We start from the raw sequence: 16,852 nt of genomic DNA on the forward strand, positions 1-16,852 counted from the left end.
CCTCACAGCCTCCTGCAGTGGGGGACATCTGGAGGAGGCGTTACCGTGTACACAGAGAAAAGAAGAAGAGTTCAGGTCTGAAATATCATCCTCCAAGGACATAACTGGCTTTCATTAACATACAAAGGGGGAAATGGCAGTGGAGATTTATTCAAATCAACATGGCTAATGTTTCCATAAGCCAGTCACCTTGCCAAGTTACCCTAAAACACATTCCCTCCATGAGTGGCCCTTCCCCCGACTCGCCGCTGAGAGCAATTAGGGCACATTTTGATGAAAATGACCGGTAATTCAGGGTAAGGAAAAAGCTTCAGAACAACCATTTCACAAGGTAGATGTTCATTATGCGCCAGCAGGGAAGAGCCTCCTCTTAATAGAGTGCCAGCCATAAACATCCCTCATCATCACCAGGCCTGCCATTTGATCTCACCTCTGGGGTTTCTGCACTGGGCATCTTCATTCATTTCTTCTGTGTTTGACTGTCTGTTTACTCAGTAATGGACTCTGCCCAGAGAGTTGTTAAGGTGGAACAAAGTGAAAGTGCCCGACACTCTGTTGTGGCTGTGATTAACGACTGAATTAGAAAACAACTCCAGGTCACCTTCTTTAACATCAAGATGGATGATCTAATGCGACAACCTCACAGCCTTTGTTATAGGTGAGCTAGAACCTGGATCACAGGAGGAGCAACGCGACTGCGTTTCAACTTTTCCATGAACCTGCAATCAATAAACACTGTTCTGTAAATAACTGACAAAAATAACAGAGTAAGAACCAACATGAGATGCTTTATGAGCATCTCGATAATAAGCATCTCACTGATGAGTGTGCATGCAACTGTGTCCACCACTGTCTGTAAAGCCTTAGTTAGCGTTGCCCTAGTTCAACTGTGTATGTGCCATCTCTCCTGTCACAGGCAGTTTACAAGACTGGGAACGAGGGTTGCCATCTGTCCCACCTCAATGGGGTGCACAGAGGGACGTTTTGCACAGTTTTGGCATGCCTGACTTCCCCTAATGCTGCACAAATGTTTAGAGACATTACATAAGCAATGAGACCTTCACTAGGGTGGAGGGAGGGGGGGTGAAGGGGGGTTGGAGATGGGTCCGTGCAGACGAGGAGGAGAAAAAGCAAGAGAGATCAGAAAGTCTGAGTCCTTTCATTTTCCTGACTAAACACACTTTGAGGCAGACAATAGCACTACAGGGCAGCACTGGTGTTGCTATAGGGTACAGGTAGAGGATAAAATACCAACCAAGAAGTTCTGTTTGAAGGCCTTTCAAATGCCAAGACCCCACATGGAGAGTTTTCACACCTTTCAGACAGGATTGTATAACCCTGGAAAGTTTTCACAGCTCCAGTAATTTTGTCTTACATCTAAATTCTGGGCATGTAAACCACAAACTAGACCAGCACTAGCTTCTGGTTTGATTTGATTAAGGATGTTGTGGCAAAGCAGTGTCACAAAAGCAGTGAGGAGCAACTTTTTTGAAAGACTATCCTACAAACGATGGGTCCAAAACTTTAACGTTCAGAAGTGGTATACTGCAAGAGTGGAACATTTTACCTGTCATTTCTATTTCATAATTGTGTTGATGATACCAACACAGTGGCCTCACTAATATGAAAGAGTGAGCCTGATGACTTAGCACAGTTGTTGAATATGCTTTAAAAAATTGGTTAAAGTGGGAAGTCAGTGAGAGGAGGCAATCGCCTTTGCTGGAAATCAGGAAGAAGAGGAATAGCAAGTTGATGCACATAGCCCTGAGTGCAGCACAGCCAATGGAAAGACATGTACACGATGAATGTCCTGGGAGAGGTTTAAAATACTGAGACATGTTGCAATGGACACCTGGAACCACATTTGTATGCAATTCTCTTTCACAGGAAAACAAGATGAGATTTCACTAGAAAGCTAAAGCAGCCAGCATGAAATAGACAGGGCAGGCAAATAGAAAAAAATAATAAGAGGAGATAAATTCAGTTCCAACATATAATCACTACTCTGACACAACAGCAACATATAGAGCAAAAGTGGAAAAAACAATTTCCAAGCATGCATACGTTTGCTTACATTTACTTGACCAGCACCCCAACTGTAAACAGCCCCACTGGAACTGTCGCAGTGGGCAAATCTCAACAGCTGTGTTGAGTTTTCACACACAGTGGCAAACTCTACTTTTTTTAAGGAAAAGTGCTAACTTTCAAGGACACTTGGACATCTTGTCAGACAAAAAGGTAAGTTTAAGTGAAAAGCTTTTCTGCAAAAGTGTGACACAAATTCCCAGTGACAGCGACAGTACATTTTCTCCACCTCGGACAGTCCATTTTTTTACTTCTAATTCTGGAAAAAGATAACTTAATGTTGCCTCGAAGTATGAACTTGCCACTCTGTCCTTCCACCACATGCCCACCTTGTTGCTCCTGGTCTCTCTGCACTCTTTTTGAAATAAATGACTACTGGACACTTTTTCTCTTGTTATCGCTGCTGGTGCGAGTGTATGGTCTATATTAGAGCCGAGCAATGTTGTGATTAAATTGTGAACTGACAATGTGTTTTGACCACATTTACTATGACGGCTGTCAGTTTATTGTGAGCACAGGTAAGCAGTATAAGCCCTGCAGTATAAGCTGAAACACTGTGTGGTCAAGCCCGGTTCAGTACTGGATGGTTCTGTTTCTTTGGGTACAAACTAAACAATTACTCACAAAACCCTCAACGTCCACAGCAGAGACCCAGACACATTGTTGTACATTCTTACAGACATAGTTTGGCAAATTGTGCAGATACAAAACCAAGGACGAATCATTTCTTTGCTCCTATAGCTTAGGCTGCCTGCACCGGCATCCCAAGGGTGGGGGTGAGGACTCCATGAGCCTTTGTGTGCCCTCCCTCACTGTCAGGTGAAAAGACATGGCTGTCACATGGCTCTAAGGCCACATGGCTATCTACACTCTCCCCAGGCCATCAGTGGAGTTAGCGGTAACAACAATGACAGCATGGGGGAGTTGGCCGTACCAAACTGGAAGGAAATTTACTTGGACACGATCAGCTACGACTTAGGTCACAAGGCCACACAGCAATGGTAAGAAATAAAACAGGTCTGGGCCAGAAAATTTCACTCACATGTCACTGTGTAGTTGTGCTGTCCTTTAAGCCCTGTTACCTCGCCTGGGATGAAACTGCAGAATAGTAAAGCAGTTGAAGCTGCTCAGTTTTAAATTGTATGTTTTTTTAATTAGTGTCATCACATCACTTGACAGTAGTTGGTTCTCCAGCCTCTGAAACTGCAGGTCAGACTGAGAAAATGTGTGGCTGTCTGCTGGGATTTACTGTGAGCTCAACTGTAACAATGTCCACGTGCCACGAGATGTTCTCAAATGTTACAAATACAACTGAATAAAATCTTACAGGATCTGCCAGCTGTTGATAATTTCAGTATCAGTATAAATAAATCATAATCTAGACGCTTGATCTCAGCAGCACTCGTGGACATACCATTGGCTTTCACTGTATTTATATCACTACAGTAGGCAACGGTGAGGAAACTCTAACAGTGATACCACCCCACCCTCCATGAAAGAGCCTACAGCCCACCCACTTACCACCTATGCTGACCTCAATCGCGGATTTTATTACTTCCTGGTATTGCACACATACTGTGAGGTTTCCCTGTGCTTCTTCAAATGTATCTATGTTAATGGTGCTATATGAAATGCACGCATATCTGTGAAGACATTTGTACTGCACAGAATTTTCCAGAAAACGAGACAACGCAACAGCTTCATTAACTGGGCTGATATGCAGATACACGAGGATAAGCTTCAGATACTGTGTGATAAAGTGTTGAGTACAGCAGGCTTCTTAGGCCGACTGTGCAGCGAGGGATCGTGCTGCTGCTACCATGGTGGTCCTTTTCCCTCCTTCGTAGCCTGCCCTGCAATTAATGATGCACAGTGATTTTCCTGGAACCACCCCCCCCAACCTGTCTTTGTGCGTCTGTACGTATTTATGTATGTGACTGTGTTTGTGCATGCTTGCATGTACGAGAGAACATTTTCTCTCCTGTGCACCAGAAAGATAACCACTGAATTTGTATTCAGTAATGAGGCCGGGTCTGGGAATGATGTTGAATTGGTAAGCATGCACCATCTCCCATAATTCCATTTAGCAGTCCTGTAAACACTTACACATGCAGGTGGTAGTTACGGCAGCCCCCCCTGCCCTCAGCTCTCATCAGGCTCACACATCTCTAAAGAAACCAAGGGCAGGAGAGGAGGAGATATTGCAAATCACATTATAGGACATGAAATTAATCCACCCTCCCCAAACATTTGGCCTTCACACAGTTTAACCTTGAAACTGCTTTTTACTTCCTCGCATGAGGACTTCATAACCCCCCCCCATCACATCCAAAAGAACGAGTCTGACATTACAACAATGGCTCTGCCGAGGTAATTATTCAATAGGATCCTTCACCGTGCTGATGATACGTTGTAATTTCATTTCACTTACGTCTGTTTCATAATGTAATATACAATTGAGCAGGGGCACTTTACGTCCCAAAAGACCACTTCCTTCTTAAGATAATAAAAGCCTTTTGTGCTTGCCTTTGAGAAATCCTTGGTGGATTATGTGAGTGCGGATTCAGGAGCACATCAATTAATATACATTAAATGAAGGAGTATTAAGTTGTAAGAAAATAATTAATAACTCTAATTGCTGTGCCGCTGCTTCGCCCAACGACATCGTACCTTAATGCTAACAGGACTGTCTGACATCGCCTACAGGGGCCAGGGTACAAGTGTTTCTTGACCTTTTACATGGCTGAAAGACATTGCACTTCCACTTTATTACATGGTCACCTCACTCTCCCCTGATACTAATGTAGAGGGGTACAAGATAAAAGCACAGAGTGACTGTAACATCCAATCCAATAACAGCAGAGAACGTCCTATCTGCTCGGCAACGCTGAAACCAATGAGGTTCAGCTCTACTAGTTTCAGGCAGAAGAAAATACATCTGTTTGTGTTAGAGAATACTGTAGATCTCTTATACTGGCCCTATCACTGGATCTTGTCCCTTTGTATAGTACAGAGAATAACGCTGGCACAGGGTTCCACTTTCCCCGTTACCATGAAAAAGACATCCACGTCTCCAATTATCCTTTACCCCTGTGTAGCTCCACAAAACACAATCGCTGCCACTGTCAATGAAATTATAGCAATGGGGGAGTAAGCGATGACAGGGGAAAAATCTTACAGCCCCACCCCACCCCCTCAAACAAGTACACACACATACACACTCTTCCATGTGCTGAAAAACAAAGACGCAGAATGCCTCAGGAGAACAAGGAAGCAAAGAAATGGGAATGACAAGCAAAATGTTTCTTTGAGATATCTTTCCAATATACCATTTCTAAAGGTTAGACGAGTTTTGAAGCCAAGAGAGAGCAGCTCCGGCTGACTGATGACACCTTTAGTTGCTGTGAGTAGTGAAGATACTGAGTATTTTCCACTGTAGCTCTCTGTTTTAAACTTATTCACTTTGACCGAGACTGAGATCCACGGCAAGAATTACTGTCTTGATCAGTTTACAGTTCTACCTCTATCCATGTTTTTTTCAAAAATTACCCTGGCTTTCAGCTAAATCAATCTTGCCTTTGGTTGGAGATAATGAGCATGTTCGCCAAGCTTCAAATGAACACCGTTGCTCCGGGGCTCCTTAGCTCAACACAGTCACATCATGCAGACACTTTTGAGGAAGGCAGAAAAGAGAAGTCTTAGCCTTCAGAGACCAATTAAAAACACATATTCAAATTGACCTAAAAGAAGCACAGCAAGGCATTCATTTACAGTGCTGCCCCGTCCCTATAGCTTCCATCGCTATCAGGTTCATCCCAATTGTTTTCAACTCTGACAAACAAACAATCTCAACAGAGTGGAAAGACTTGGGATAAAAAAAAAGAGAATCTGTCTCATCTCTGCAGGATCAAAGACTATATCGAGAGGTAGTGAGCACACAGAGATATACTAATTTTCACACAACATGCGCTCACTTTTATTCAAAGAACGTGGAGGCAGGATTTACCAGCTCAGTTGCACAGTATGCATACATTAGATGATCCTTATTATAGACCATATACAACCTTGTATAGACAGGACGAATGAAATGTACCATGTGTTACATTACAGCAATATAACTAAGGCCTGCAACTAAAAATTGCTTATATCATCTATTAACTGACCAAAGGTATTCACTTTATAATGATACAAAAGCAGCAAATAGTCAAATTTAAGAGGCTGAAATGAGCAAATGTTTGGCACTTTAGGTTGATAAATGACCAATTAATCAATTATCAAAATGGCAGATTAATTTTCAGCCAGTCGACTAATTTGAGCAATAAAACCTATTAGGAAGACAAGCTTAAAATGGAAAAGAGAAGTTCAGGCAGCTCTCCAGCACAGCGCCAGTCAGAATTTTATCCATGACATATTTGGTACCACAGCCCAGCGGGTATGCAGTGACTCTGAAACACGCTCCGTCTCGCTTCCACAGCACTTCCAGGGCGGCTGCGCCCATAAATCCCTTCTAATGGTCGCTGGCGAGGGAACTTTTTAACACAGAACTTAGCAGCCACTGTTATTCACCCGTAGAGCGAGAGTCTCGGGATGATGGATGGTAATAAATATTGCACGGGGCTAACAGAGGTCCCCTCAGAGACGTTCAATTGCCTTGAGTGATAGGGTGCTGCTCAGCAACACATGAGAGGATGGCAGAGGGCAGGCTCTTCACGGGGTCGACTAACTGAGTCTGTTCAATTTCCTCTCTGGAAACACGACAGTCCCCGTTCTAAATTATAACACTGTCTCACAATGGGGGAAGGTAAGCGGGAAAAGGGACAACTTATGCCATACATAAGTCTCAACTTATGTATGGCAAGTTTGTTGGTTATGAATGAAGAACTGATTGTCTGAAGGCAAAACCAAAAAAAAAATCGACTGTGGATTGGTAATGATTGTGAATGTACCTGGCATGTGAGGAAAAAGAACAGTGCTCTGTGTTATGACCACTTTCCTGCTGCACTTGTGACTGGAGCAGTTTAATGGAGCTTTCTGACAAGGAAGCTCTGTTGTGCTGAGCTGCCCACCATCTTAACTGCTTCCTTGACAATGGCTGACAACAGAGCAGATGTACAAGCTGCACACATCTGTAGTGGCCTTATATTCCTTCAGCCGACCCCCCCCCATCCAATACATACACATGGTCACCCATGAGAGAGACAAAGAGCTCCTTTACCAAGGTCATCACCTATTCAGCTTGCAGACACAAAATAAATTGTCTTGTTGTTAACTCTGCTATATTGTGACTAACTAATATAAAACAATCCAAGTTCTAAGATTCACATTCTTACATGATACTTTTTTATCTGTTGCACCAGGAGGATAGAAATCATCTGAGTTAACAATAACAAATGACTGACAATGTTATTTTTAGTAAGAAATAAAGATAACTCTATTTCTTCATTAATCCAACCAGTATCCTGTTGTCATATTTGCACAGTAATGAGTGAATTAATTAGCCCAATAATGTGTAAGAATACTTTAGTGTGCGTAATTAACAAGTTAACACAAGGCAATTAGCAGCTCATTCATACACTGCCGGCACCTAAGAGTGGATGTAAACATAAGATGCACTTTCCTGACTAATTTTCTACGTTTACACAGGCAGATATGGTGCTAAATCCCCATTGTAAATATCAGCTCTGTAACCACAAAACAAGATAAATGCACGCGAGTAAAATGCAGCAAAGTGTCCAGGAGTGAAAACTACAAAAAGCAGTCCATTATTCCCCTCCAGTGGTCACATGCTGAAGCCTCCAGGGGACCATGATGGGGGCATCCCCAGAAACACGAGGACTGGCTTGGTTTCACTTGCATTTCACTCACTTAACAACAAGAGACCGTGGAGGGATGAACATGCCTGTTCACAAGTTTCCAACTCCACGCTGTAGGCTACAGCATTTGCCCACCTGCAGACCTGCAACTCCACACTGCACCACAAAATCCTTTCAGGTGGGATTCCTCGGGGGGCAAAATGTCATCAGATGCAGGTGTCTGATCCACTGCTTTTATCATTTGTGTGTCCCTGTGATGAAAAAAAAGTTTAGGGGGAGCCTCTGATCCTCTTTAATGATGCATGACTTCTTTAAAACTCCTCTGGAGAAGTCTTAAAATTGTGCTACAACATAAAAATGTTAAAAAAAAAAAATAAATTGTGATGCAGCGTGGAAAGCAGATGTGCTCCACAGTAATGACTTGTGTTAGAAAAACAAAAAAAAGAGAGGGCTGCACAGGCTAAGCAGCAAGCAGCGCTGAAGATTACACAGGATGACGTCTTTCATAACACTATTTTGTCTACAAAAACTCAGTCAGTCGGGTCAAGTGTGAGGCATTAGAGGATTTATGCCGCAAAGAGCCTCACTGGAAAGCACAACACACACACGCAGACAATTCCACGACCACACAACGTTCACTCTAATAATGCACTTCCTATTTTCTTTTACCCGACACACACACACTCCGCACGGGGTCTCGTTGTGTGCAAAAAAACAATGTAGGCTGGTCTCCGCGTCTTTGCCGAATACCCTTGCACCGAAAAGGTGAGGGACACTAATGGCAGCATTTGGAGGGAAAACGCGGACTGTTCGTGCCCACATTTGACAGTTAGACCGTGTTTTGCGTGGTCAGAAATAATGCCCCTGTGTGCACACAACCCACCCGACCATCCATTCCCCCCCATCTTCATGGCGCAGTAAGGTGGACACACATGGTCAGAGCCGTATGCGGACCTGAAACCCGACGGCAGCCCAGTCATCACTAACTCTCCCGTTCGAAACACAAAACTGGATCAAACAGCGGAAAACAGCGGTGCTGCGGTTGCCTCTGCGATGCGGTCTTACCTGGATGAACGATGTCTAATCGCAAGTTGAGAAGCCGACTTTTTTTTTTTCTAGGCACACGGCGGCGGCGGCAGCATCATCCGCTCCGGGGAGAAATGTTTCATGTGAAGATTTGGAGTAATTCTGATTCCACCTTATTAATCCTCCGTGCGCTGCAAAAGCGGCTTCTGGTGGGGTGGTTTTTTTTTTTTTTTTTTTTGGGAAGAAACGACCGGAGAGAGAGGAGTGATTACCGAACAGGGTTTAGGCTACAATGTGCTGATACGCGTCCTTGTTTATTAAAATACGGCCGAGCGTAAACGCCGAGTAGGTGTCTGTCTAACTGTTTCACTGCTTTATTTTTTTTTCCCTCTCCCCCCCCACACCCCCTTCTCTCTTTGGCTGTAGTCTAACTCTCCGTTTTTATCAAGGCGGGGTCTTGGGTCGTTTAAACCAATGACATAAACCAAGAAGAAGAAGAAGCCCGCCCCTCTCCACCTCCTCCTCCTCCACCACCACCACCAACCACACACACACACACACACACACCTTCGGCTCACATGGTTAGCAGAAATGATGTGGACAAATGGGAAATTTGCTTTTATTCTTAGGAATGACCGCGTCTTTTATTTCAGTTTCATTTTTTTTTTCTATCATAGAAAATCACTTTATCTGGGTCACTTCACCCAAATCACAAAATATTTTCTCACTTAACCCTTTTTCATGTGCCAAAGCTTTAATGATAATCCCTCTTTCTGCTAGAAACACAATAAAAAAGAGGTGAAAGGGTTCTTATTTGTGGTGTTCTCAGCACTGAAGGACATTTGAAAAGAAAATAACTTTCCAGAAATTATCTCCCTCTTACTCTGGATAATCCACAAATCTTATTCTTAACGGTTTTCTGTGAAACTTCTTTAAAAAAAAATACAAAAAAAAACGGTTGACACTGAGGCTTGTGGCTTATTCAGAGTGTGTGAGACGCTGAAAAGCATGTTGCTATTGAGTTTTTCAAATGTAATTTTTCAGTCCTTTAAAGCTGCACTAATCTGTAGCTTTTATGTCAACATTGGGTCAAATGACTGTGTGTAATGTGCTTGCACAGAGAATTAGCACCCAACTCTGAAGTTCCCTTTAGCGCTGGAGAGCATTGTAGTGTCTTTAAGCTCATTGTTTTGGTTTCTTGGCTGTATATTCCGCCCAATCCCACTGACGGGGTTGGAAGCAGAAGTTGTAGAGATGGATGTCTCAAAAACCAAGCGAATAAAATGAAAATTGTCTGCACCAGCAGATAAAAGTATAAGGTTAAGTGAGAAAATATGGTGTGATCTGGCTAAACAGACACTTTGAAATGCTTATAATATCCCCACATGGAATTATATATGTGTCAGTAGTGCTCAAGTCCGCAGTGAATCTATCTATAATTTATGGTATAGCTTTAACATAATACTCAGATGTTATAGTGGTCTATACAAGCCTGTGATATTTGTGTTTCAGTCCTTTAAGTTGTACATATATTTAATGGTTCTCCTTCGAACTGATCACAGCAGGATGCTGCTGAATGAAAGCTCATAAAATGACAGCAAAGTGAGTGAGCCTTGTAGTTGTAAGGAGAGATGTACTCACATTTCCTGTGTTCAGTAAGTTTGTGTGCAGGGAGTATTCTTCAAAGAGGATGGTTTGTACAAATCTTGTCTACCTGATATTGATTAAGTTCGGAGTTCCTTTGATTTCTTTACGGTGATTAATCTGCAAGTAGTGCTGTGGTTTCTTTAAGGGCAGACAGTTTGATTTAGGAATACTAAATACAGTTGTTTGCAAAAGTTTGGCCTCAGAACTTCATTAACTCATCAGAACTTAATTAACTCATCCGGACTTGCAAGGCAGGTCAAGAATCATCATTAGGAACTGTCGACTGATGACAGTTCCAAAGCTTTTAAATTATCTGACTCGTCAAACCTTGTGGTAGCACTCAACAAGCACTGGCTCCTCTAACTAACTGACTGAGGATCTGAAAACGAAGCTATTTGAGGCCTACAAAGCAAAGCAGGGAAGGCTATAAAAAGATATCAGCGCACTTCCAGCTTGCAATGTTCACCGTCCAAAGTGTAATTTAGAAATAGCAGTTAAGGGTAACTGTTGCTGCTCTGTGTATACTGGACTCACCTGTGCATGACTGATGTGACAAGACCATATAGCATAGCACGTGACCCCTATTGCTTTGTGAATGCCTGAGGTCACGGATGACGTCACATGACTGATTTTAGTGTCCTCTTTAGGAACTTGTTGCACAAAGAACAAGCATTGATCCACGTCGTCACATTGATCAATGAGGGGTTTGCCTTTTGCATACATTTAATAGCACGGCTCTGTTACAGAAGCAGCAACAGTTGCTTTCTGCATTTCATTTTCAGTCTCATTTCTGCACTTTGCACAGTAACTCTGTGAGGTCAAGTAAATGGCAGCAGACTGTGCGAAGTGCCAGTCAGGGTGCTCAGTGAATTCAATTATCTATATCCCATTTTCCACTTTTCATTTCTATATTCTGCCTGGCCTCCATATGCTCTTTTCATTGATCTGTCCATCAACTATTGTCCACCTTTCGTCAGAACAGTAGTTACATGTGGGGGGTGTCCTGCATATAGAACAAAAAGACAACCAGCCCCTCAGTGGGATAATTATGCAGAAAATGGATGTGGTGAAATTGTGTTCCTGAATCTCACAGCCATGATTTTATTGATGTTTGGGACTGATTGTATATTGTTTACAAAAATAGGTGATTTCAGATACTCTGTGTTCACATAAGACAAAAAAAGAAAAAAAAAGATAGCTTTTATGTAGGGCAACAGCATTTAGATGACCTTTAAAGCACCCTCTTCTTCTTCATTGTAAAAATGGTCCACATGTTGAGAAACACAAAAGCAGCTAATGTAATCCATGTGAAGAAAAAAGAGGTAGTCTTTTAAACTCCCACTGCTCATATGCTTTCTGGGAATATTCTCTGTTTCTCAACTAAGATCTGGAGTTAAATCAAAGCCAGCAATAATTCTTCATTCTCTTTTAATTTCAAACCAAATAACGAACCTTTTCACCTGTTTTACTTTAAGCCAAAATCATGGAATTGATGAACATGAAGAGTGCAGATTTCTTTTTAAACAACACCGTCAGCAAGCTAGAAAGTGCTTTATTATTCTCTTAAAATGCAAAACCATCGCTGCATGTGCCCTGCAGTCCACATTCAATCCACTGCTGCATCAACATAAAACATCTCAGTGGAGATGGAGAAGAGTCTCGAGTGTTGAAAGGATTTGTGCCACCCTATTAGAAGAGGAGGTGTGGGTTCAGTGTAACGCGGTTTCAGACCTTCTCATTTTGAACTCTGACCCCAATCTCCATACTCACAAATTCACGGGCAGAGCTGAGCAACATATTATCCACACCGCGGTCTCTGAAGACACACATCTATCAATCTCCAGATGAATTATTGAAGGCACACAACCCCCTCCATGTTTGTTACATGGGCTGGAATTAGTGGCTGCTCCAGAGTATAAGGACCATGTTGCATTAGAATTCGAGGGGCGAATTTGTTCAAATTTTGATGTTTTGCTCGTGCTGTGTAGCCTAGTCATTTTTCTCCTTGTCAATTCCCCTCTTATACCTCAGTTTCATTCCCTTGGCACTCTGCTCCCACCCTGCAGGATCTTATCAAAACAATTTCTTCTCCACATACTCTGCTCAGGCACTATTTTGATGTGCTGGCTCAAAGCTCTGCTTTCCTTTTCTTGGTTACTTATAACAATTCAATTTCGCAGGTTTTTTCTTTTGGTTGAATTTGTAGAAAATAACATAATCACAGTGTTACAGGGCACAGAAACATGTAACATTTTTCTTTTTTGAATCACTTCTCTTCACCAATGTCACAGCATGCCCCAGCGATGCCCCAGCGATGGCCCCCCACAATGATGCAGCGTTTGAGGCTGTTGCAGAGGTCAGTGTGCCACAATGACTTCATCTCCCCTGCTCAGAGGCTGAAACATACCCAGCATGCATGAAGGCTGCACACACACACAGTCTACTCTTTTTTGCTAATGAGGAGGCAGGGCCTCACCGTGCAGGGATAAAGAGGGGGCGAACAGCTCAGACCCCCAATGGGTCCGCTTGAACTTGTGAAATAGGATTGACACCACACTCAAAATGAGCTCCCACCATGTCGGAACAGCAGACTGAGGCCCCCCAGGAGGCTAAGTTGAATCAATTCTCCTAATGATGTTTGTAATTTAGGAGGCTAATGACATGCACTATGAACTGGAAGATTATGTCTTGGAGATGCCTCTCGGAGTCAAGTGTTAGAATAAATGCCTCAGAGCATCACAGACATACACAGAATGTGGAGACAAATATTCAAATCCTAGAGATACAGCAGTTTAGCGGTTGGGTGAACAGACTTCTTTGATGAAAAGTCTGTTTGTATATATCATAGTAGAAAAAGTGGTTGGAGTCACTGGGTCACAAGTGTTCTTAAGTAAATTGCAAGATAGGAATCAATCCTGCAGGTGTCTGAATGTTGATCATTAAAATGTTATAGGTCTTAGCTTTATACATAGCTAAAATCTAGTAATTTTAATTCATACGCCTTATTTGTTTTGGGATTTCTGGGATTGAAGTCTCAAGTCTATCAAAGTCTTTGACAGGTTAAGCCTCAAGTCACACTACTTATGGTAGTCAAGTTCAATTTCTCTGACTCACAATAGTAATGATTTAGTGCTCTACTTTTCTAAAGTTGGGACAACTGTGAGAGGCAGTTTAAGAAGGAATGTTCAAAACTGATGCATCAGAGGCTGAAATATGTCAAGCTCCAAAAACACTGTATTCCATCATGCAACTATTCAGGTCAATTTCTCAGACTTGAGAAAGTTCCCTCTGTGACCCTCAAGTGGCAAAGAATACATTATAACTGTCTGAGCAGAAGTCCCCATGACCAGTAAACGAACTAATTGGTACAGCCCCTGTTTAAGTCTGACATACGTCCAAATCTCAAGTCCATGATTTGTGCATTGAAGAAATTTGGCTTGCAGGTTAAGGTAACTGCAATTTGTTTTTAAGGTTATGAGGAGTAAATACTGTGGGATTTAACAGATGTTTTGTATCCCCCGCTAGATTTGGCCTGGAGTACTCTTGAGCTGCTAATTTTGTTTTCACCCTTCGGGCGTACTGAAGCCTGCTTCCTGTGGGATGAGGACGTCTCTTATTGTACAAGATGTTAAGTGCTGTGTGTATGTGGTTTTTATGGATGAACAAATGTAGATGTGCACACACGTGTCCCTGCATGAACGTGTACATATCTGTCTTGTGTGTGGCAACAACGCCAAATATTTATGCAAGAGCAACCACATAGGAGGGATGGCGACAGTACGCAGCATGATATGCGTACGCAACATGTTGATATGATTACTCCACAGGCTGCTCCCTGTGTTTTAGGCTGGTCATTAACAACCTATTTGAAGACTTTGTCAATAGGTGCCAAGACAACAAGAAGCAACATCGCCCCCTCCGTGCTCAACATCCTCCCCCCTCCCATACACTTGCCTTTCTTTTCTCTCATTAATATGGAAATGAGTCGCTCATTGTTGTTAGTAGGGAAGAAAGCTGTCATGTCTTTGGTGACAGTCTCAATGGATGTGTTTGGATTGCAGGGCTTGCTGTTTTCCAAGAGCATGTCTTATCTTTGTTTAGGCAGCGAATCAAAAATGTAAACATCACTTCATTAGCATCTGTCAGGAAGCTTAACGCTATGATTTTTAATACATGGCTAAACCCTCTGAATAGGCAAACAGGCCTCATTATTCTGTCTCTTCTTTTATCTCCACTTTGTGTAGTAGTTAATTTCTCAAAGGGAAACTTACTTAATCTTCTGCATTTGCTGGTGAAAGCCATGTTGTGCAGCTCTGCTTTCTCCCTCTGCTAGAACACAATTTACCAGATTTGTTTTAGTTGTACTTTTCCTGCTGGTAGGCGGTTACTTTTATACTTTTTCTCCTGTGCTGAGAAAAAAAAAAAAAAACAAAAACATAGATTATTTTTTCAGTCTGATGAAAAGCAGATCCAAAAAGAATTTCTGCTTTGGAAAAGTCAGAAAATGAATAAAACATAAATTACATGCACTGTTCTTAACCGTTAAGAGGGATCAAAGAGGCTTGTGTTCTAGCCAATCACTGGTGTTATCAGCATCACACTTCAGCGACTTCATCAACACTTTCTCCACACCCAGCATTTACTTCAAGTATACCTGCACATTGTGGAGTGATATTATAATTACTGGGACATGACGAAAAGCAGCCAAGATTAAGTAAATGTAGCTACTTATCTCAATTAAGTGCTTTGTTTACATCCAGGTTTGCCTGTTTCAGGGGTACATAAGCGTCAGACCTCAATGGAGTAATATTTCCTGCTTCTCAAAAGGATTCGAGCACCGCATGGGCTCTGTAGGCGTCATCAGTGGGCTGTTTTTGCAGCTGCAATCTCCTAGAGTTCATCACTAAGCTGGACCCCCTCAGATTGGGTCATATTTGAAGATAAATATATGCTACAGGCCAAAGTTTTCCCAAAAAACAGAGAGAGATGCGGTGACAGAGATGTACAAAGGAGTACTGAGAGGATGTGATAGATTTAAGTGAGTAAATGTCATCTGCTCCTCAGGGAGGAATGTGGAATAATAGGCTGTGATTTGAGCTGCACACTCAAAGTGTCAAAGCGTCAGGTCAGTCTGTGAGTTTATCTTGAACAAAGGGGACAAAGATCAATGATTACATGCTTCTGGGTGATTGTGACAAGTTTCAATGCTGCTCTTGTTGAGCACATTATGAATTTTAATAGGAATATATGAAGAAGATCCATTGAAGATTAGAGAAAGTTAGTGGCATGGTGTCTAGAAATATTAATTCTGTCTACTAAAAATCAAATTCGTTTACAACTAATTTGCAACAGCAAATAAGTTGAAATGCATGCTTATATTTTGAGTTTCAATAAGCTTAGGGAAACATTGTGGTCTACGCTAATACAGAAAAAGTTCACAGTGACTTCAGACATGACAGGCTCACGTGTAACTAAAACCACAATCTTTCCCTGTCCTTAGCCAAGGTACTTTCATTGCCTAAACATAACCACAGGCGGGACTGTGGACACAAACTCTGGTAGACCTACCTTCCGCCATGAATATATCCTGCCATTAATAAATAGAGTGTTTATTAATTCAAAGAAAAAACATCTTGATAAATCACTGATGAATTATCCAGAACACTCCATGTCAGTAAAAGAAAACTTTCAAACTCAGTTACCTGTACCTCTGGCTGGAACTGTGCCGCAGGTGTCTTGTAGAATTTGAACTGACATCTGCCAGTCAGTCAGAAACAAGTGTTCTCCATGGCCAACACTTACACAACTGAAAGACAAATATAATTGTTGTCAGAGTAATCAGAAATCCATGGCTTTGTCACACTTTAACAAAGAATCGACGACTTGGTCCACATTGATTGGCTGGAGCTGCCATCCTGTGAAAAGAATGTAACTCAGATGTAATTATGTACAAGAGTCCTCTCAGATAGATTTTTTCCCCCCTTTTAAATCACTACAGACTTTTGTTGCATTTCTAATTGTCTATTCAGAAGTTGTTCCAATTGCTGAAGTGCCTTTATGTGAAACCGGGGAGAGGAGGGAAAGGGATGAATGTGCGTGTAAGGTTTTTACATTTGTATTCCTCTATCCATCTCCCTTTTTGTCAGAACAGTTTCATTTCCATGTCAGTGATTTATGTAGGGAGATAGGAAAGAGCCTGTTAATGGGATATTCCTTTTGCTCTCCTCATGAACAACAACATGTCAAAATAAAGATAAAAACCAAAGCCAAATGCTTGCCGA

General features: G+C 42.1%; 1 protein-coding gene across 2 annotated transcripts in view; it reads right to left on the reverse strand.

Moving 5' to 3' along the window:
• The window catches only part of LOC121201147 (C-terminal-binding protein 2), an 88,885-nt gene extending 79,599 nt beyond the window's left edge, over window positions 1-9,286 (reverse strand). For both annotated transcript variants that reach the window (XM_041066822.1, XM_041066821.1), the window contains exon 1: window positions 8,964-9,286. The gene's annotated coding sequence lies outside the window, so the exon portion shown is untranslated. The remainder of the gene's footprint in view (window positions 1-8,963) is intronic.
• Between the last annotated feature and the right edge of the window lie 7,566 nt (window positions 9,287-16,852).

This window comes from Toxotes jaculatrix, chromosome 21 (genome assembly GCF_017976425.1).
Source record: "Toxotes jaculatrix isolate fToxJac2 chromosome 21, fToxJac2.pri, whole genome shotgun sequence".
NCBI lineage: Eukaryota > Metazoa > Chordata > Actinopteri > Toxotidae > Toxotes > Toxotes jaculatrix.